We start from the raw sequence: 301 nt of genomic DNA on the forward strand, positions 1-301 counted from the left end.
TCCGCATCTTCCTGTTGCACAGGGAACAGCCGTGAATTGTTTAAAACTGGGCCGGAAGCCCCTTAAACTGTGGACGGATTGAAGGCGTCACGGGGGGTGCAACAGCCCAAAGCTTGACTGAACCCCTTGGGCGGCTGGTCGGCCAGCACCTGCGGCTGGGGGTGGAGACAGGCCTAGCAGGGCACAGGACCCTCACACACACAGGACACACCAGCACCAGGTGCTCACACAGGCCAGGTCCTGGACGGTTCCGGACGGGAGGTCAGGTGGAGGGTGGGTGGCACCGGCCTCGCTGGGCCTG

Source organism: Myotis davidii, unplaced genomic scaffold, assembly GCF_000327345.1.
Source record: "Myotis davidii unplaced genomic scaffold, ASM32734v1 scaffold1309, whole genome shotgun sequence".
Lineage (NCBI taxonomy): Eukaryota > Metazoa > Chordata > Mammalia > Chiroptera > Vespertilionidae > Myotis > Myotis davidii.